Raw genomic sequence first — 21,351 nt, 5'->3', positions numbered from 1 at the left:
AAATCCAGGAGGCATTGTGACTTAGTAGAAAGAGCCAGCTCTCACAATCTACAATAGCCAGAATTTGGAAACAGCCTAGGTGCCCGTCAGCAGATGATTGGATCCAAAAAACATGGTACATCTATACAACGGAATACTATGCTGCCATAAAAAAGAAGGAATTCTCATCATTTGCAGCAACCTGGATGGAATTGGAGAACATCATGCTGAGTGAAATAAGCCAATCAATGAAAGAGAGACACCACATGACCTCACTCATTTGTGGATGATAAAGAACATCATAAACTGATGAACCAAGAGACAGATATAGAGACAGTAAAGCAACAGGCAGACTGTCAAATTACAGTGGGGAGGGGAGGAAGATCTGGGGGAGATAATAGATCAACCAAAGGACTTGTGTACATGCATATAAGTACAACCAATGGACATAAAACTCTGGGGAGGGAGGGTATGTATGGGAGGGAGGGAGGGGGGCAAAAAGAAATCAATAAAATATATTATAAATAAATAAATAAATAAATAAATAAATAAATAAAAATTTTTTTAAAAAAAGAGCCAGCTCTGTTGATAACTATCTACTAATATGCCTTTGGTAATCATGCCCATGCCTCAGTTTCCCCAACTCTAATATGAAAGGAATTTGGTGAGAAAGCTTTTAAGAAATACTGATTTCTGTTGTCTCTGTCTTTTCCCCTTTTCCTCTCTCATTCTATCTGGTTCTGTGCCTTTACCTCAGGAGAGACTTGTGGCTGAACCTAGGCTTTAGTTCTGAATAAACCCGTTAAAGTGACTTATGGCTTGAGGAGAAACATATCTCCCCACACTATCCATATCTATTCTCTGCTTCTTGGCAGTACCCCTGTTATGTATGCCTCAGGGAAGCCATGACTTTACCAAAGAGTACCTCTTTTCTAGAAAAAAGTGGAGGGTAAACCCAAAGGGATAATGCAGATTGGGACATTCCATTGTGGAGAAATGATGAGAAGGGCCTCCAGATGTTCTTGTGCTTCTTAAGATGCCTGTCCCTGCCAGAGCCCTCAGTGAGTGTACACAAGATACTTCAGACTGACCAATGCTGAATTTCCTGTCCACTCAATAGCACAGGGGCTCCAAGTTTCAGTTGAATTCAATACTCTGAAGACTCTAAGGAACCGTCAGTGGCAAGATGACCTTTAGTTTAATTTGTGTTTCATTATTTATTCAAATAGTAAAGTTGTGAAGTTGTTTATATAGTAGTAAAGTTGCTCTCTTGGGGTTGAACGCACCAATAGTTTACTTTTGCCAGCCTTCTTGTCATGCTTTTCCTGCACTGACCCTTTCTGGCCTTCATGTTTTCTCATTTGGGTATTTTGTTGCAAATAGTGTTAATGCAAATACAATGTGTATGCATGCGTATACACATATGAGGTCATCATAATATTATTTTACATCTTGCTTTTTTTTTCATTTAATGATATGTCTGCAATATAGACCTATCTCATTTTTCTTGGCTGCATACTATTCCAATGTGTGATGTACCATGATTTATTCAATGAGCCTCCACCTAGCAGACATTTCCATCACCACCCCAACTTTTTAGCAATTACAAATAGTACTGCTGTGAACATACCTATACTTGTATTTTTGCATATTTCAGTGAGTTTATTTTCTAGACTAGCAGTGAAATTGCTAAGTCAAAGGATATGTGCATTTAAAATTTTAATACCACTTTTTATTACCAAATAAAACAAAAATACTGACACTCAAACAAAACAAATATAGAGCTTAGTGGATTGTTACAGTGAGCACACTTTTAACCATCACCCAGATCAAGAAACAGAACTTCGTCAGCCATGTAGGAGGCCCTCCCTCTGTTCTGTGGTGATCATAACTGCCTCCCTTCCCCCTGAAAGTAGCCACTATCCTGACTCTATAGAAATCACTTCCTTCTAATTTTGAGGTTTTAGCAACCAAGTGGCATCCCTGAGCACTGTGGTTTAGTTGTGTCCATTTTTTAAAAAACTTTGATATGTCTTTTAAACCTCTTTAAACTTAGTTTTCCTTTCCAAACTTTTATTTCCCATACAATTTATCTGTTAAAGAACCCAGAGCAATTTAACCTCTAGAGTTCCCTGCAGACTGGATGATGCCAGTTGTATACTCTTGGTGCAGTTCAGCAAGTTCCTCTGCCCTTCGTATTTCCTGCAAACTGGTAACTGGATTTTTAGGCTTGGTGAGACTCAGGTTTTGAGTCTCGCCTTTGGCAAGATAAGGAGTGGTACATCAGGAGGTCTCTGTGACTATAGCATATATTGATGCCCAATGCCTAGACCCATTAATTTTTTTGTGGGCTATAGAATATTCTAATTCAGTTATATATTTTTCATTTATTAGCTGGAATATTTCTATAAAAAGATACTTCCTCCCATCTATTGTTTGTTTAATTGGTGGTACAATTTAGATAAAAGGGGAAAAGTAAGTGCTTGATTTCCCCCCTTTATTCACTAATATTTCCCGTCATCCTACAAAGGTGACTTTTTATTTTAGTTATCATAAACTCATGCAGTCTTCATATTTTATGGGTTTTGAGTCATTGCTGTCATTACTTTTATTGCCTCTCAATTTCTCTCCCTTTGGCCAGAGAGAGCCTCTTCCATTGGTACTTGAGTCCTTTTGACATGATTCTGGTAATTTTTGGTAGCTTCCTTGCCATCTGCTATGACAAAATATTCTAGGCTCATCTTGTACATCTCATGCCCCAGATCTGGAATCTGCCATTTCTCCAATAGGCCCTGGTTTCTTTCAGTAGGAAATGGTATTTCAAAACCACAATATAGGCACTAATTATGTTTATCACTTCTATGTTAGCATGGTTTCTAGGCCTTTTTAGTGGACAGAGCTAGGAAATATGTATAAAGTATACTATTAAAAATAAAATACATGCTGAGTTTATTTTTATACTTCTAATTCAAATTTAGAGCCATAGGCTTAGGAACACAGTAGGCTCAGAACAATAATAGTACCACAACCACCATGATTGCTAAAAGTTACATTTTTTTGGTTTGCACTCTGAAATTGCTTCTATTTTTTAAAAATAATTTCTACTATATCTACATTTGTCTGAGTATGTAACCATTGCGTACAATACTAGTTCCCTTTTATTCCTCACTTTATCCTGATTCTACACGTAGCTACCCGTGTTTCCCCGAAAATAAGACATCCTCTGAAAATAAGACCTAGCACATGGAAAGATAAGACATCCCCTGAAAATAAGACCTAGCGCAACTTTGGGAGAAAAAATTAATATAAGACACTGTCTTATTTTCGGGGGAACAGGGTATATATTTTAATCCTCGCAAATCTCCCTACTGATGTGGCATGAGTTACTCTGAAGCTTGTTTTCTAGTAGATACACAGGAAGGATTCACAGGAACAATATTCCCTGAGTTTTTACATGCTGGTAACACTTTGTGTTCCTTGTAAACCCAAATCAGATTTTTTGAATATAAAAATTCTCAGCACACATTTAATTATGAATCTTGAATATGTTACTCCATTTTTTTCAGACGTAAGTGTTATTGTTGAAACATTTGATGTTATCCTAATTTTTTTCACTTGTAATATTATCTTTTAAAACTATATGCTAATCTATGATTTTCTCTCATCATTGATGTTTCTATCTCTCTCTCTTCCTCTGAAATCAATAAAAAAATATTTTAAAAATGTAAAAATTGGCTAGATATTGCCAAACTACTTGGAGGATGATGGGCTTCTTTTGGACATTTGCTTTAAATTAGTAGACTCCTATTCCTAAATAGCAAAAAGGAAAATAGTGATCTAGGAAGAGGCTATGCATCGTATGCATTTTCATTTTGAACCCAAAGTCTGTGAATAGGTATCAAAGAGCTTTGTACGTAAGAGCTGGTGGGCCCTTAAATTCTGTAGAACCTTTACAGAATGTTTATGGCTGCTCTGAGATAATGCAGCTGGAGGTAAGGGAACATGCTGACTTTTGGAGGCTCATTCAGGAGGAAGATGCATATGAACCCTTCCATTAGTATCTTTCAAGTAGAAACTGAAATTCTCTGCAGGGTCAAGTTTGAATATAAATATGTTGGAGGAATCTATTTGGATATCTCTCAGACCACAGGTCACATGTCTGTTTTTTCAGCTTTCTTCAAAAATTAAGTCAGCTGGGAGAGACAGTTGGTTTTGATTATATTCTTCTATTTCAACAGGCTTCTCATTAACAACAGGCAGCTTCTGATAGGGACTTTTAGTTATGTTCTCAAAAAACTTCCACAACAACTAGCTTTTTTTTCGACCTCATACTTAGCTTATATCTTTACTGTAAAAATGAGTCCAACACATCTAAAATTAGCAACTCACATGGTATTGTCTAGTTATCTAGTACAGATATTTAAGGTTGAAAAAGAAAACATTCTGTATGTGACTTATCTTTCCAAACTCATGGATGGAAGAGTTCCTACTCACTGACTCATTATATATTTTAAAATACTAGACTCCTTCCTTGTACTTGAGTCAACATTTGTCCCTGTGAATTTTGTGTTCACTCCCAATTCACCAAAATATGATACCACCTACTCAGTGGCCTGATCATGTGAAGGTGAAGATCCATTTATATCTTCAAGCAGAACTACTGTCATTGTTACTGGGAAACTCAGAATGAAACTCAATAGAGGTTTTTGTTAGAGAGTCTTGAGGCCAATGATGATTCTCTAGACTAAAAGTATTTAGAATGGATAAATCAGGGAAAGACTGAAGACAACCTGGGACACCTATACTACCAATTTTCATCTGCCTTAAAAAATAACAACAAAATAACTTTGCCTGAATGAATGAGTTACAGTGCTCTCTTTTTAAGATATTCCAATGAAATCTTAAAAGTCCCAGTTTTTAGGGCTAATTCATTTATTTAAATGTATGTTGCTGTCATAGTTGTGTTAATTCTATAGAATACTAGCTCACAGACTATTAATTCCAAAGGTATTATTACCTTGGAACAGTTTAAAGCTCATACATTTCATCCATTTCTCATCAACCTATCACATGATTTTCATCCATCCAAACATATTAACTGCTTTAAAATTGGACTTCACAATATTGGAATCTAGTTTTTAAAAGTTAATTATTACCTAAATACAAGCTTCCCAATTGGCATTCATAAAGTATGAAAACTGTATTTTTAAGTTTCGTGCACAGAAGATGCTGTTAATTGCTAAAATTTATTTGGCTTAAGAGACCTATTTGCTCCTCACTGCATTGCTCTTCACTTCTTATCCTACACATTAGCTGGAGAATGAGAAGTCTTTTCTTTTTGTTGTGTTTTTAATATTTACCCTGTTTAAAAAAAAAAAAGACAAAAAAGAACCCTAGAGGCCAGAAGAGAACATGGAGTTCAGTGAAGGAGTAGAAAGAGCTAAAGAGAAAATGAAGTGTACAGGGACTAGGAGATGGTTTGTTTTTTGGTATTTTGAAGAAGCAAAGGAGAAAAAAAAAATTTTTTTTTTAGTTTTATTTGCATGTGTGGATTGTTTTTTTTTCTTTTTTCTTTTTCTTATTATGTAGATAAGTGCTTAAGTTTGTATAGAAAACCAGGATCAGGGAAGATTAGCAGCAGCAGGCAAGGAGTTTTAAAGGAACGTCCTAGACAGGTTTTGCTTCAGTAGGACTGTTTTGTTTTTGCAGTGAGAAAATTCATACAGCAAGGAAATGACTGGATAAAAACATGGATTGATGACAAATGGTTGTGTAAAATACTGACCTGTTTATTATTAAATAATTATGTAAACATCAACCTAGATTTATATAGAACCATGGTAGCCTACGTCTTGTGTGCTTATCGCCTACTCTTTGGGGAACTATACGTATATCAATACAAACATGAAGAACTAGAACAGTTCCAGAAAGGCCTCGTAAATGATCTGAGGACTGGTGGCTTGCTGCAGTGGATAAAGAAGACTGAACAAAAACACGATTGAATTTTATGAATATGAAGTTTATATAGTATGTAATCAAGAATGACTCACCAGACTATCCAACACCAAAACTAAATGGGATAAGGAATACCTGAATCTGCTTTACTCCTTGAGTTATAAACTTGTCATACCAAGAAGTACTAGAGAGGTGAACAAAATAAATGCTATAGGAATTTAGATAACTGCATTGATAAAGAACTAAGAGAGCTAGAGCTGTTTAGGATATATCTGTAATATCTGTAATTTTTTTAATGATGATGTACTTAGGATTATTTTTATCCTTCTACAAAAACATTTCTTGGTTTGTCTATCAGAGTAGTCTTCTGAATGAACCATACTAGATCTTTTCTACTATGACAAAACTGCATTGTACCAGTACCTAGCACAGTACTGGTAGAAAGTCGCCTCTTAGCCTTTGCTTGAGTTGTTTCCCTCTTGTACTGGAGAGAGGTATGGCCTTTAGAAAATTGATGTTGTTGACTTAATAGCTGAATATTTAATTTGGATGAGGAAGTCATTTGAGCAATGCAGATAATTGCCATTAATAAATAAACAAATTGAATGAATTGCTAATAGCAATGGGATGTTAGTGTGTATGATGTAATATTGGGTTAAGACTCCTGAGTTCCATTGTGGCTTCTGCAACTGCCCAAGAAATGCTTCATTACCTTTGATAAATAAAATGACAGATAAACAAGACTCCATCAACACAGACAACTGCCTTAATAGGCTGCTTTGGTATTGCTTCAACCCATATTCTGTAAATATGTGTTTAATATTTATTTAAAGACAGCATGAGAACCACAGGGGAGAGAGGATAGGCTCAGTCTTTTCTCTGTTGGCTTGAACAATGTAGTTCTGACCCAAACTTGTACCCTCTGCTCAGCAGAAGACCTCTGTAGCAAACACACTCTACCCCTCTTTGAAGGCAGGTGAGTACTCTTCTGTTGTTACTTGAGCAACTCTCTTAGGAGTGTCCCACCCCCAAGAAACTTCCTGAAAGGATCCTAATAAGCATAATAACTTCTATTCATTACATTTCAGTATACATAATGACCCAGAATGCAGATTGAGTATACATTTCATGTACAGAATGATGCCTGGAGTTCCACCCTTACTTTAACTCTTCAGATAAAACAAAAGGAAGAGTGCTACTACTTCTATAGCAATAGGAATAGATAGTCACCAGATTGGCATTCCATGGGGGCAGAGATTTTGTGTTACTTCTGTATCCATAACATCTAGCTCAGTGTGGGCAGAGTGTGTTTCCTCAATGCTGATGGAAATAGTGCATGGGTGATTGAAGGAAGATAACACTGGGTCACTCTCTGATTCTCCTCTTTATTTGGTCCCTAAAGGCACCTTAATGACCACCATACTTTGTTGTAACACTGACTCGTGGTGAGAATTAATTCATGTTTAAAGGAGGAGGCATCATGGGGAGAGGGCTATTCATTTCATGCTAGCCAGCAGCATAGGAATTTCAGGTTTTCAAGCACAACCATTTAAACTATTCTGTTCTCTCTGAACAGCTCAATATGCATGGTATTAGATTGAGCTATATGAAAAGCCTATTTTCAACCATGTTTGACTTAGAAAGAAGCTAATTACAGTGGAAACTGCATTGTTTTCAGCATGACTTCTGGCATTCTGTGAAACTTTAGAGAAGCCACTTAACTTTCATATGTCTGCTCTTTTCATAACTATTGAGCTTCTATTATATGCAAGACTCTGTGGGGAACACTGAGATGTGCGAAACATGGTTTCTTCCTCCTTTAGGCTCACAGTTGACTTGGGGAGATAAAAATTCACCTGCAAAATACTATAAACCAAAGCAGTATATGTGCCATCAAAGTTGCTTTTTTTAAAATTAACTTCATCTCCAGCAAGAAATTGCTTCCTGCTGCAATAATCAGGAGAGAAATATAAGAGAGGACAGTTGAGCTTGGGCTTAAAGAATGATTAAGTTTCATTAGGCAGAGAATTGGAGGAAGGCAGTTCAAGCAAGTCACATGGCAGGAGCAAAGGTGCCGAGGCTGAAAACACCGGCTATTTTTGTGTGACTGGACAGATGGTTTGTGTGGGTGGATTGTGGGAGACAAGGCTAGAAACCTGTTTCTTCCATGGCATGTAGTAGGCACTTTTTCATTTTAGTTGCTACACTGAGTAAATGAAATAAGGAAGACTGGTATAAAAAACCCAGAATGGGAATCAGGAGGCCAGACATCAGTTTTGTCACCAATTCTGACACCTTCAAACAAATCGCTATGGGATGGTCTTGTCTTCAGCTGTCAAAGGGAGGTAATTTGTCTAGTCCCCAGGTGGTTCTGAGAGTTACAAGGGTGACATGAACAATCAGAAATAAAACCTTTGGAAAAGAAAAACTGTTATCTTTTCTCCACACATAAATTGCTGTGGATTAAAGTAAATTTAGATATTTAGTAACAACAAGTCTGTGTACTTTTTCCTTAAAATACTTATTGCAGGGCAATCTCCTTTCTCACAGTGAAATAGCTGGAGAAAACCCAGAATCCAACATTTTTTTTTAAGATGGAGGTATGGGTAGGCCATGTGGAAATAGATGCTTAATGTCAAATGAAAGCTCATCACCACACCTGAGGGAAGCCAAGGAAGCAAGCCCCCTGGAAGCAGAAGATCAGGTGGAAGGACTCACTGAGCCCCAGGAATATTATCAGATTGCCAAAGCCTCCTGGTGTCCTTCCAATTCTGCCCTCACTCCAGCAGCTCATGACCCATGCACAGGTTTCTGATGCAGATCTGGGAGAAGTATTTTTTCTTTGCCAGTGACTTCCCTGGAGCCAATCGACTTTGGCGGCCAGCCACCAGGGCAGGATGGGTGTGCCTCCATCCTGCTTCTTGGACGATTCTTGCTGTTTTCAGCCAGCTTTTCTCAGCTCTTAGGTCTCGGTGTGGACTCTACCAGGTCAGAGTCTAAGAACAGCTCCACATTTCCTCAATGATATTTAGTTTGACGGATTCTCCTTTGCTGACTCAAAACAGGTCAGATGCTCGCTAAGATACGCCCTATGCAGATCTCAGGAAACGTGTTTTTTTTTTTGTTTGGTTTTTTTTTTTGGTGCTTACACTCTGTGGGTATGAGAAGGTTACTGGTGGGCAGACCCATCCATATGACACTGCCATCGAAGTTGTAGAGAGGAGCAGCAATCTTCTGGGGTGTTTTCATGGACACTCCTGACCAGAGTCATTGCCATCTGTCAGGTCCATGACCAGATGAGCTCATTTCCCACAGTGCAGTGAATTGTTCAGAAAATCTAGACCAAACCCCTATGGAGCAGAGCCTAAGGACTCCAGTTTTCATCATGGAGTAATTCTTCAGGTATCTTCCTTCTAAGCGAACACTGAAGCCTCCATCTCAAGTTGAGCTTATGGCCTTTTCAGGAAAGGAAATGATGACTGTGTGGCCATAACATTGGACCTGGGCAGAGGTGCCCTGCATCTCCTGCTCCTGTTCCTTAGGCAAGCCGATTTGGGGCATGTCTCAGGTGTCTCTGATTGGAAAAAATCTTGAGTTCCTCCATTCAACCTGTCGTTGAGTAGCACGAGTCACAAAGGGAGAGGTCCAACATAACGCGAAAGTACCTGACATCATGCTGAAGTGCAGTGCTGCTGGTCACCAGGTATGGGCAGGATAAAAACACGCATTCCTTCCATCTAAAGAACTAGAGCCACGCTTGTCTGGACCCTTGAGAAAATTTCTCTTAAAGTTCAAGTGAATAAGAAATATTCAGTCCAGGGAAGTTCTGCACCATGTAAATCTCTTGGTCTGGGAAACAATTTCTAACATCCCCCATTTAAGTCTGGAAGGAAAAATAACTGCCATTTCCTTGTGTGCCTGTCAATATTATTATTCCACAAGAATTGGCTGGTGCTCATGATATGTGTCAGTTATCACAAGATGGATGAGTTGCAGAAAATTATTGTTTATGGCAGCTGAGAGTGTGTCAGTGTCCTGCTTTCGTAAAAGAAGATAAAGGTTAGGCCTGAGGTGTGATTCCAAGAAGACAAGCAGAGAGCCCGAGGCTGAGTTATTAGCAGGCCTGGCATTTCACAGCGGAGCTGCCATGAGCAACATCAACCATAATTAATAACACCTCGGAATGCAGCAGGGTGTTGTTTGGCTGCCCAGAAAAGCCCTGTCAAGACAGGTGAGGGTCTGGGCCTCAGGTTGTAGATTTGCAAGCTGAAGCATCCAGGAGGACCAGGGTCAAACAAGGTCTCTGAATAACAGGGATAAGGATCCTCTTGTCTGACTCCCAGGGATATAGTAAGATAAAGTAGTGAGAAGCATATGGACATGCTCTGTAGCTGTCTGTCCCTCAGAGGTTTGCAGGGTATAGATTTGTGTATTTGATTATTCTTAGCTTGTTTTGTATAATGATATATATCTATAGTAGATTTATGTCAAGAATGTTATTCTTTTCTCCCATTGTGGATAATACTGAAAATTTTAAAAAGAATGTTTTTTAGCATCAGAAATAGGATATATATGATTTTTCCACTTCTCAAACAAGGTGCTTCTGGGGGATTAATTGGATGTGTAAGATTTTTATTCTCTTATACTTAACTTCTAGAAATGTGTCCAAAATAGTTTCAGTAAAGCACAGTCCATAAGCAACAGAATGGACACTGGAATGCTTGGGCAGAATTGTACCCAGGCTTCCTTTGTGTATGACTATTGGATTGAAAGGGGAATTCTCTCTCAGCAATTCTTCTTCCAAATTACACCAGCCTGCTCTTCTCACTTCCTCACTGTACCCCTCAATATTTATGGACTTGTTTCCTTTGCAATTGTTTAGTGCATGCTGCTTTGTGATACTTCTTTTCTAGTAGGCCCAAAGCTCCCCAACACTGGGATATGGTGTCTTGTTCACCAGAATTTCCCCATAGCAGGGAGTGGTTCTCTCCCATTGAGCCTTGGACACTCATCAGGCAGAGGCACACTCTTCACCTCCTGTCTTCTCCCTAGGCTTCTTGGAGGGGGCTGCTATTAGCTGAATGGCCTCAGATTACCATCCAACCTCTGGGTTGCAACAGGGCCACAGGCAAATAAGTCTTTCTTCACAGTAAAAAAGTTCAGTCATAGCCAAAGCTAATTCACAGACCATGGAGTCCACTGGGAATTGTCAGGTGGCTCATCCATCGAATCTGCTCCTTTTCTCTGTTCTCTCCCTTGTCCCTACCCTTCTTCTCTCTACCTCATGCTTATTTTCTATAAACCAGTCAGAAAGCCTGAAGGTGAAAGAAAATCTTCTATATCTGTCTTGAACATTTTGCACAAGCTAAAATAAAACAAAAACAAAAGCAAAATATACTGCCCTGTCCGGTGGTGTTCACTGGTTAGTTGTCCAAGAACCGAAGAATCGTGAGTTTGAGTCCCGGTCAAGAGCACGTACCTGGGTTGGATCCTGCCCTGGTTGAGGCACGTGGGGGAGAAAACCAATGGATGTTTCTCACATCGCTGTTTCTCTCTTTTCCCATCCTCTTTAAACAAAAAAAGTTTTGTTTGTTTGTTTTTTAAATCAGTGGAAAAAATAGCCTCGGGTGAGGATTAACAACAGCAACAAAGCAAATTATACTGTTAAGCCCTGACAGTTTTTGAGTCTTTGTAGTCAGTGGGTGGTGTCATTGCTCAAGAGCTGGTAAAGTTGGGAGGTGGACATGGGTGGTGGTGGTGATTGGACGCCCATTAGAGAATGTTCGAGCCTTTCTCTGAGCTTTACTTATAGTATAGCCCAAAATTATTTGGATTTATTTTGGAGCAACTGCTTGGCCTGGAATTGTCCCCTGAGTGGTTTTTTTTTTTTTTTTTTTTTTTTTTTTTTTAAATGAATTGGTTGTATTTAGCAAAATATAGTTAGTGTTTTTAATAGCCTGAAAATGATATCCAGATGCTTCCCACAAAGGAGGGGCCCTTCCTCCAATTCCGAGCCTGCCACAGTCATCCTGAGCCTGGTCCCTCCCACTGGACAGTTGCCCTGAGCTCTCTGGGGGTCTACCTTGGGAGACCGCCTGGGAGCTCCAACTGGTCCCAAACCCAAGGAAGGAAGGCGAACCATCTGGAATGCATTGTCCAGATTGACTCCACATTGCCCAGGCACCCCGACAGCTTTTTGGGACTGTTCAAGGCTTGGATTTAATCCATCAGGCTCTCCACTCAGAGGCCTCCAGACATCTCTTTGTCTCCTTCCAGAATTTGGATTCCACAGAGGCACAATAACCTGACTTAGGTGGCAGGCAGGATAAATGTCAGACACCAAGGTCAAAATTCTGGTGAACATCCATGTAGAAAGAAAGAGCTATAACTCAGGGCTAATACACATGACCAGTGGCCCCAGATCTCCAGTTCATTTGCCAGCAAGGGTGTGAAGGGAGTAAGCTAGGCACTAGCCCTTTGGGAGTGGGCACCTTGGCTGTGGGAACAGGGCCTGATTCTAAGTTCCGCTGAGTGATGGGCTGAGGGGACTGGGCTGAGCTACTTCTGTACTGAATCAGCAGGGCCAGTGATGTTGGACTGGGGAAGGCAGAGGAAAAGGAAACAATGTGGAGGCTGGTAATCTTTAGCCACAAAGGATACGGTAACATGTTTATTATTAGATTAGCACCTCCCTGGCACTCTGGCCAGCCACCAGCCTGAAGTGGTGGGAAAAGCACCAGATTAGGGGTCAGGAATCTCTGTTCCAGTCTGGCTTTAGCAGTAACCATTGCAATCTCCTGGATGTGTGCTTTTATTAACTGCTGGGCTTCGGTTTCCTCATCTGTGACGACATCAGGAGTTGGCCAAAATCAGTGGTTCTCATCAGCATCATTTGGTAACTTATGAGAAATGCAAATCTCAGGCCCTAGCCCAGAACTAACTGAATCAGAAACAGGGAGTGGGATCGAGCAGTCTCTGTGTTAGCAAACCTCCAGCTGATTCTGATGAACAAGGAGTTTGAGAAGCACTGAGCTAAATAATTTCTACATGCCTGCATGCTCATACACCTTTGGGTCTGTTAGAGATGAAATCAATCTCTTTGTCCCTCTATTTCTCTCTCTCTCTCTCTTTCTCTCTCTCTCTCTCTCTCTCTCTCTCTCTCTCTCTCTCTCTCTCACACACACACACACACACACACACACACACACACACCTCAAGTCACATAAAGCTTGGCCACCCATATAATACCAGTCTTCTGATCGTGCAGTTAGAAGCCCCAGAAGCAGGTTCTCACTACATGTCCCAGAAACCCAGACTATGTCCTTTTTCTCCTCAGCCTGCACTAAAATCAGAGCCTGCCTCCGAAATGGCTACATTAGTGTTCTAGTCAGCAGGTGGCAAATTGTATGTATGATAAATTCTTGTCTCCCTACCTCCTGCCCAATTAGCCAGAGATAAGATAGGAAGATTTACTCTTTTCCACAAGCAAGGTCACAATCTGGAATCATAATAGAAGCCAGTGTCAATCCTGACTCCTTGAGGCTGCTCCGCAGCGATTGGCTGGCGGCAGGTGGGTCTGCCCGGTAGCAGGGATATAATAGGCAAAGCAGTGCAGGGAGGAGAACCAAAAGGGAAGAATAGCTGTGCTAAGCCTGTTGCCTTCTGGTTAAAAAAATTATAGATCTATTTTTAACCTGTCTTGCTCCACAAAGGATTTGAGGCACTGCCTTCTTCTTGGAAAACCCCTGATGCCAATACTTGGCATCTGAGACTGTGGACTTCCTGCCCAGAGCGAGGGGCCAAGTTTTGTTCACATGGCCCTACAGAGGGTGCTCCAGGTCGTCTGCTCCAAAGCACCCCTCTACCTGCCCTTCCCTTCCTTCTGCTTGCGCCCAACAGAGAACATGTGGTCTCCATGACCCTGTTTCTTTTTGTTTTTAAGCCACATGACCTACTCCTGGCCGTATGTTTTCCCATTCAGAGCAAATAAACAAGATCCACCAGAAACATGTCAAAAGCCCAGTTTGAAGAGTGGTTGCCAAGGTGGATGCTTAGGGGCATTCTTAACCTTCTCCCAGTAATCTCTGCCACGTGATCACTCGTCAGCTGGATACATTCTCTGAGTTGATTTGGGTTGGGAGGGCAGAATTTAAATAGTACATGGTAAGTGCCTCCAAGAGAAACCAGTTCCAAAGTAAATGCTTAATAAGTGTCAGCTAAACAAACAAACAAAAATGGACATGTATTGGAACCATCTATATTCTCTTTGGGAGAAAACTCGCTGGTGCTGTGGATTCACCTCGGTTTGTCTCCCTGTAATGCTGACAGAAGCCTCTGAGTCTGAATCCACACTCTGGCTTTTTTTTTTTTTTTTTTTTTTTTTTTTTTTTTTTTTTACGTTTTCACTTATCTCCTTAGCCTAGAACAGTACTCATCAATTAAATCACTGCTAGTTTTTCTCTTTTGCACAATAAATTATTCCCCAAAGGAGGCTTATGATAAGAGGTTTAGCACATCTGTGATGTCCCTGGGCCCCTGGGCTAATAAAACAAGCAGAGACAGCCTCACAGCACTTCTGAAATAAGCTTCGCATACCAGGTGGTCTTGCTCTGGCTCCTGGATGCCTTGGCCTTCAGATATGTTCGGGTTGTTGGCACCACCTTTCATCACCTGCTCTGCCCTGAGCGGCCCTCCCTGTGCTGCAGTAGATGCTCCTCCCGCTCCTGCTGTGTGTCCACAATGCTGCCTGCTAGGGTTCTTTTTGAAACTTGACAAGCCATTTAAATTTTTTTACAGGAAAGATCCAAGAAAAAAGAATAGGCAAGACATACCTAAAAAAGAAAAGAGCCTTACCTTATCAGATATCAAGACATTAATAAGCTATAGAAATTAGAATTGCATTATTGATGCAGGGATATCTTAACAGACCAATGGGATGCAAGAAAGAAGCCAGAAAGAGACCCACACATATATAAGTATATGACAGAGGAGGCTCTAAAGGTAGACAAGGGAGATTAGGATCCATCAAATAAGTGGTCCTGGAAAATTGGTTTCAGTTAATATGGGAGGAAAAATGGGCCCCAATTAGGTGCAAAAAAATAGTTCCTGATGGAATAAAAATTTAAATGTGAAAGGCACAATATAAAAAATATTTCAGCCCTAACCGGTTTGGCTCAGTGGATAGAGCGTTGGCCTGTGGACTCAAGAGTCCCAGGTTCGATTCTGGTCAGGGGCATGTACCTTGGTTGCCGGCACATCCCCAGTAGGGGGTGCTCAGGAGTCAGCTGATTGATGTTTCTCTCTCATTAATGTTGCTAATTCTCTCTCCTTCTCCCTTCCTCTCTGTAAAAATATCAATAAAATATATTTAAAATATTTAAAAAAATAACTTTATCAACTCAGGATAGAAAAGTGGATCTCAAGTAAATCACAGAGAGCACACACCAGAAAGGAAATTATTAATACATTTTTCTACATTAAAATTTAAACTTTTATTCATCAGAATTCACATTAAAGAGAGAATAAAATATTATGATATATGTAATTGGTAAATAGTGTCCAGAATATATGAAGGATGCCAAAAAATAAAAAATAAAGAGAAACATTCCAAAAGAAACATAGACAAAATACATATACAGGTGTTCACAGAAAGGAAACATAAATGGCCAATGAAATATCTATTTTATATCCACAAGAGGAGCAAAATTTAAAGTCTAACAATAACAAATACTGGAAAGAATTGGAACTCTCCTATCTTATCAGTGTGAATATAAACTAATGTAGGTATAGGAAAACAATTTTGTATTTCCTGGTAAGGGTACACTCTACAACCCAGCTATTTACATCCTGATATGTACCCTGGACTCTCTATTTCCATATCCATATGCATATCAATATCCACATCTGGAAACATGTACAAGAAAGTTTTGTGCCACATGTTCAAATAACCAACCCAAATGTCCATCAACACTGAATGAACTTGCAAATTTTGATTTGTTGATTCAATGCAATACTATACATCAGTGACTATGAACAATCGCTATGCACATTAATAAGGATGAATCTCACAAAATAGTAATGAGTGAGAAAAGACAAAAAAATACAGTGTTGTTCTTTTATATAAATGTCAAAACCCAGAAAATCTAAAAATATATTGTCAGGGACATAGATATGTATTAATCAGTGCTCTGGCAAGAGAGAGATAACATACACAACCCGGGTGGTCATAATCACTTATTAAAGGGATTGTACAAAAGTGTGAGTTTAGTAAGGGCAGAAAATTAGCTCTTGGGGACAAAAGCTATTTTTTTCATGTACAAAGTACAGAAGTGATGTACAGTAAATAAACAGAAATGCAGTACGATATGTCTGTGCTATTAAAATTTAATGGTGAGGAAGATGAATATGGAAAAAATCTGAAAAGGCTACTTAATAGGAGGTGATAATGAAAAAATGATTGAGAAACACTAGGTTTGGGAAACCAACAAAGAATGGTACAGGGCTCTAGGGCTAACCACACAGTCAGGAAGCGTTAGCATCCTCAGGCCTGAAGAGCAAGGCGAGGAGAAGGAAATAGCTATGTGGAAGGGGCTGCCTGACTTGGTAGAGGATTGCAAGCAATTTATGGTGGATGACCCAGCAGGGAGGGGGCACGGGAGCAAACACCATGACCTCATTCTCCTCATCCTCAGATCTCCTGTCCGAGCTTCACTTTTGCCAAACCCATCAGGAAGTGAGGGGTCAAAGGAGCCCCTGGTGGGGCACAGGGCAGGATGGAGAAGATGAAAATTGATCTGGAGGGACAAGTAGACATTACATAGAAAATACATAGGAAATGTGGTAAAATTCCAAAGGACAAAGGAATTATTGGTACACATTTTAGGATTGTGGCTACCTCTGGGTGGGAAGGGAAGGGCATATGGGGCTTCAATAATTTGGTAATATTCTATTAAGTTGGGTGGGTGGGTTCACAAGTGCTTATTTAACAGTATATATATATATATATATTATTTATATTTATTTGCATATATAATCCATTTCATATAATATTTTTAGAAAGTTAACATGATAGTAACTAGGTAGGAGAGGTAAAATGAAAAGAAACAATCACTGGATTTGGAGACAGAAAGGGGATTAGAATCTAGATTTTACCGCTAACCAGTTGTTTGAGATTAAACAAATAAGTTAGCTTCTTTAATGAACCTCCTAAACTCAGCTTCCCTGGAATCTTTGTCTGATTTGTGCTCTGAGGTCAGAATCTAGTCCATAGCTATTTAAAAGTCTTGCCTTGACTCTGGAATGCTGGCAAACTCTAGCAGAATTAACAGTGAGAGTTCATAAATGCAGTTTCCTAAGAAAGCTGATGCTTCATATTAGATGCTTAGCAAATCCCAATGAGATAGTCAGTAGAGAGATAGATAGATACAGACATATATATAGACATTGTGTGTGTGTATATATGTGTATGGATGTGCATGGATGTACATGGATATGTGTGTGATCCTTTCCCCCACCTAGGCTAGGTGAATACAAATTGCACAGGGAGTCAGGAAGTGGCCTTCTAATTCACTGATTCTAGAATTTCAAGGTGTACATGCTGCTGTAGATTTTATTGCTTCTCATAAATATTATCTTATTTCCCTCACGTGGTCAGTGCTCTCCCAGGGTGCAGGGGAGGCCATGCAAGTCTAATCTGTTTGTCTTGGCCTGCCCAGGGATAAAGCACAGAGGCACTGGCCCTCCCCAGGCACTGGCAGCCCGCCATGGGGGAGCACACAGGCTGCCAAGGGAAGGATGGCAGGGTCGAGGCACACTAGCTCCAGCTGCTGGGGCAGAAGGGGTGGAGGAGTAGTGAAGGAGAAATCTAGGTGATGTGGAACCCCTTTAGCACTCACTGGGTTTCCCCCTTTTCTGCCCTCTCACAGGCCCTGGTTTACAGAAATGGCTGTGTATCTGCCGTCTCACTGGGAAGGATGGAATATCTAATGTGCTCCTGATTAATACCCCACGAGTACTCATCATTTATTTGTTGTTAGTGTGGTCTAGGTTCTTGAAAAATTTGGGCTGGGCAGGAGGAAGTCGTTCTTTGAGAACGGGTAATTAACGACTGGGTCAGAAGCTCTTAGATGGCAGATCCCTGATTTTATAGATGTTCAAACTATAGCCCAAAGAACTTAATTGACTTGCCCCAGGTCACACAGCTCATTTGATAGCACACCTCATGAGTCCTTTCTTTTTTTAAGGATTGAATCATCCAGGAAATGTTCATTAATTTTCACATGAAATGAGAGCAAATTAGCAACTGAACTGGATTCTCTGTCTACCAACCCTGGTACCTCATGTAAGTTATTCACCCTACATTTCTTCCTCTATAGATTGGGATAATTGACACCTCCCAGTGTCCACTGGGAGGCTAAGTTAATGTGTGAGGCATCTATCTTGCGTGGGCACTCCAAGGGCTCAGAAAATACTTGTTTCCTTCTCCTTCCCTCACTCTGGTTTTCTCTTCTCTGCCCTTTAAACTCACAATAAACAAAAATAAAACAAGTTCACATTTATTTCATTGACAGGCTCATCTCAAATCCTTGTTGTAATGAAATGTAAATAGAAATGTCCTAGGCAGCCCAGATAAGTCAATGGCACTGTGACAGGCATTGTGGGAAGGACACTGGGAACAGGCTGAGGGGTGGGGTGGTTGTGGATTTACTGAGCAGGATAGGCCTCCAGATGGAAGGTCAGAGAGAGACTCTTTACAGATAAAAAAAGAAATGTACTGAAGGAGGAGAGACCTCAGCGAGGGGAGGGAAGATGACTGTGACTGCAGAGATGACTAATGATGCTCCCTTCCCTGGTGAGAACTCCGAATGCCATCGTGGGAGTTGGATTAAGGAAGGACGACTGAGCGGCCCACGGATCCCAGGAGGGCAACAATCAGGGTACTCAATATCAGTCCCCAGGGAAGGAATGAGGGTGTCATAAGGGAGAAGCTGCCTGGGGATGAAGGCCAAGAAGAGACACCACCCTCCCCTGCAGTACCATGACCTAACGAAGGACATGCCCACTGGCCCGCCTTTGGTGGCAGGGCAGAGAAGGGCTGGCCAGCTTCATATCCCAGCCAACAAATTAGTGATTCTAAAAACTGTTTTATCTATTATGTGTCCTACAGCTCCTCTGTTAGAGATGCTTGGCAATGGGAAGCAGACTACTTGATTTGTGTAATAGTTATGTTCACATATAGCATACATTAAAACAAAAAAAAGTGCCATAAAAATATCAGTGTGATCTTTTTGTAACAACAATAGGATGTATAGAGATTTCATTGTCATGCTGTGTCCTATAGGATCTGTAGGACAAAACAGAACGTTCGTGGAAAAGTGTTAGTAACATTGGACTGAAGAGTCACTCATGGCAGAAATGCAGACCTGAATGCACCATGGGGGTAAATCACCCATTAGCCCTGCTGAAACCCAGATCCAGTCTCTTCTTGGAAGCTTTCTTAGCAGAACCCTAGAGACACATGATGACTTTGGCTGAGTTCCCCCAGAAAACATCAGTCTGTGGAAACGATTCATGGCCTTTGACCACCAGGGTTCCCCGGTACTCATTTCCTCCCCAAAAACCTCCTCCTTTCCATTGCAGGGGAATCTCCCTATTGCTGTGTTCCCTTCTGCCACATGGTGACCCATCTGCAGCATCCCCACCCACAACCCAAACCCAGGAAACCAGGGTTGAAATGCCAGGGACCAAGGCTGCTACAGTCCTCATCCAAATCCTCCATGCAGACAAGGCAAAGCCTTGTTTATTGTCTCTCTTCGTTCAAAAAAGTAAAGCCTGGAGTTTTGAGACCAATGGTAAATCCTCAAAGTCCTCCCCACCATTTCACTCCAGCAGGTGGAGCATCCACTCCAAGGGGAGAAATGGAAATTGCCAATACTAGATGTCAATGATTGGAGGAGGGCAGCATCCAGGAGAGAAATAGAAATGAAAATCAAGTACCTTTCAATCCAGCTCTCTATCCGAAAGGGCTTAGGAGAGATGAAGAGTCCATTTGGAGGCAAAGCAGTGCAGCCTGGAATAATGACTTGAGCCCAAGAGCACAGCTCCGGCCACTTTTTAAGCGATGAGAGAGGAGGGAAGGGACTGTGGCTTGGCTGAACAGCCAGTGTTCACTCACTATTTACTGTTCTTGTAACTCACCCTGGAGAAGGGTTCTTGTTCTCTTTCTGCTGCTATTTACAACTCTTACTAGGTTTCCAAAATGTAGCTTAACGCCCTCTCTGGTAAAGAACTTGGGGTGAGTTCCTAGGGGTTGGCCAGGACTCGAGAGCTATTTGCGAGCATCATTACCACATCTCTTCCTGGAGAGATTCCTCTCACCTCACCCATCCCTGGCCAATCCTCTTTGCCCTGAAGGCCCCTCCACTTAGGGCACATAGAGTAATGTGTCTTGTCTGGAATCAAAGGGCACGGTCAAAAATAGAGCGGGAGAAGGAAGAGGGCTGAGTTTAGTGAGTCAAAGATGAGCATCTAAATGGATGAAGCCAGAGACATAACAGTGGCTTCAAGCTGGCAAGCTGGAGGTGATCATGGTAGGAATCTGGAACATGAGTGGAGCCTGCCCTGCCCAGACTTTCTACCACAGGAGGCAGGCTCAGGTACCTTAACTTTCCAATCTGGAGCTTCTGAGGACTTCTTCCTGGGGGTGGGGGCTTGTTTATTGCCTCTCTTAGTTCAGCAAAATAAAGCCTGGAGTTTGGGGACAAACAGTCAATCCTTAAAGTCCCCTTTACCATTTCTCCCCCAAAACCTATAAGGTCTCTCATGCAAATAGGATTTTTAGACCTATCCTCCTGTCCCTAAGATCAGGGTGTCTTATGTACCCCTCTCCCCCAGACTTTTACTGCTTTACTCATTTAGCCATTTCCTTAAACTGCCAGTTACATTTTTTTTTTTTTACAAATATAGCAAATAATATTTGTATTGTCATTACAAATAAGTAGAGTACTTTATGTTGAAGTATTCAGCACATATTATGTTCTAGACCCTTTGCTAAGGGCTTTCTATAGATTATTTCGTCGAATCCACATAATAACCCTATGAGGTAGGTATCATTATTTTTATCTCCACTTTTCTAGGGGAGCTAGGGAACAGAGATGTCAACAAACTTTTGGCTCCTTGGGTGGGTTGAGCAAGTTATAACCTCTCTGTGCCTCAGTCTCCTCGTCTGCAAATGGGATGAATAGTAAAAACACCCACCTGGTAAGATTGCTATGAGAACCAAATGAGCTGATATGTGTCAAGTGCTCAGAACAGGTCCTGCCCTGTGCGTGTTTGCTAAATAATAAATGAACATCTAAATGGCAGCGCTGGATATAACCCAAGTGGTCTGATTCCAGAGCTCCCATTCCTAACCGCTCG

At 40.8% G+C, this 21,351-nt stretch overlaps 1 protein-coding gene across 1 annotated transcript in view; it reads right to left on the bottom strand.

Annotated features, from left to right (window-relative positions):
• SOCS5 (suppressor of cytokine signaling 5) overlaps positions 1-20,041 on the bottom strand; it is a 65,689-nt gene extending 45,648 nt beyond the window's left edge. Inside the window, exon 1 of the mRNA XM_084900723.1 lies at positions 19,930-20,041. The gene's annotated coding sequence lies outside the window, so the exon portion shown is untranslated. The remainder of the gene's footprint in view (positions 1-19,929) is intronic.
• Positions 20,042-21,351: the final 1,310 nt, after the last annotated feature.

This window comes from Pipistrellus hanaki (genome assembly GCF_964339955.1).
Source record: "Pipistrellus hanaki genome assembly, chromosome: 12".
In the NCBI taxonomy this organism is placed as follows: Eukaryota; Metazoa; Chordata; class Mammalia; order Chiroptera; family Vespertilionidae; genus Pipistrellus; species Pipistrellus hanaki.
This window is presented reverse-complemented; position numbering and strand designations above follow the sequence as displayed.